We start from the raw sequence: 1,417 nt of genomic DNA, 5'->3' as shown, positions 1-1,417 counted from the left end.
CAGGCACACACAGATACAAACATCCATTCCCACCCTCATGCTCTCATATGCACTTACTCCACACTCACCCAACGTGGAGACAGACATAAAGAGACGCTGTACACACGATCACACTTCGTCTGTGCTCTTGAGCAACAGTTTTTAAAGTTCTTCTTTGGACATCGGCTGCTTTTGACTCATGTTCAGTCCCTGTACCTGAGCATTTTCACAGGAGTGTTTTTAACCCCTGAACTCTGACCTATGAAGCACTGAGCTCGGAGATGAACCAGTGTTGTGTCTACACATAACAGAAACCTTAGCATTGAACCAGTTTTACATGGTGCCTTTAGGGTCTTTGTTACCACAAACACACACAGTTTGGCATAAAATAGTATTTTTGTACCAACAAGCAGTCCCTTAAATAGCTGTTAGCTGAAAGCTCTGCATGTCTGACAAACTGGACCAAAAAAGAAGTGTGAGGGCTAAAACCTGAGTAGAGCTCAGTTTCGGAAAGTCACGTCCTGTAGAAAGAGGCACAGCACAGCCAGAACATGGTCAGTGTGTGGGAGGAGGTCAGGAGGAGGTCCAGCAGTCTGCAGCCATCTGTGAGGACGCTACAGGTCAGTCACTGCTGTTGGAGAGCTTTGATAAACTGATGAGTCCGATCCACCGTGCAGCAACATCTGGAAACATCAGCTTCATGTTTCAGCATGACAATGATCCAAACACAGTGAAGGCACAGCTGGATAGAAACACATGGGGGAACAGAGCCAGACCTCAGCATGACTGAAGCAGCGTGGGATCATCCTGACAGGGAACAAAACATCCAAAGAAGTCCTTTGAATGTCCTTCACGGAGCCTGGAAAACTGTTCCTGAAGATCCTCACAGAGCTGACCGAGAGCTGAAGGATGAAACTGCTCGTACCAAATATTCACTTACAGCTAAGAAATGAAAAGAGTCTGATTTTGTATTTCCATGTAGGACCACCGAACTCTGCACTGTCACACACACGCAAACATGTGTGTATTTATATCTGGGGACATCTCATTGGAATAATGCTTTCCCTAGCTGCTTACCCTAACCATCAAAAATGAACCCTAACCCTGACCCTAACCCTGACCCGAACCCTGACCATGAACTAACTGCAACCCTGACACTAAAACCACATTTTGAGTCTCAAAAACGCTTTCAAACTCATGGGGACCCACGAGGGCTGTTTGTCCCCACAAGTGTAGTAAATTACCAATTTTTGGTCCTCATGAAGATGTTAATACCCATCCAGACTCTCTCTCTCTCTCTCACACACACACACACACACACACACACACACACACACACACACACACAGTCTCACGCAGACACACACACACAGACAAACAGACACACACACGCACTCACACACACACACACACAGTCTCACACACACAGTCTCACACA

Source organism: Pundamilia nyererei, unplaced genomic scaffold, assembly GCF_000239375.1.
Source record: "Pundamilia nyererei isolate P.nyererei 1_Seehausen unplaced genomic scaffold, PunNye1.0 scaffold00288, whole genome shotgun sequence".
Lineage (NCBI taxonomy): Eukaryota > Metazoa > Chordata > Actinopteri > Cichliformes > Cichlidae > Pundamilia > Pundamilia nyererei.
This window is presented reverse-complemented; position numbering follows the sequence as displayed.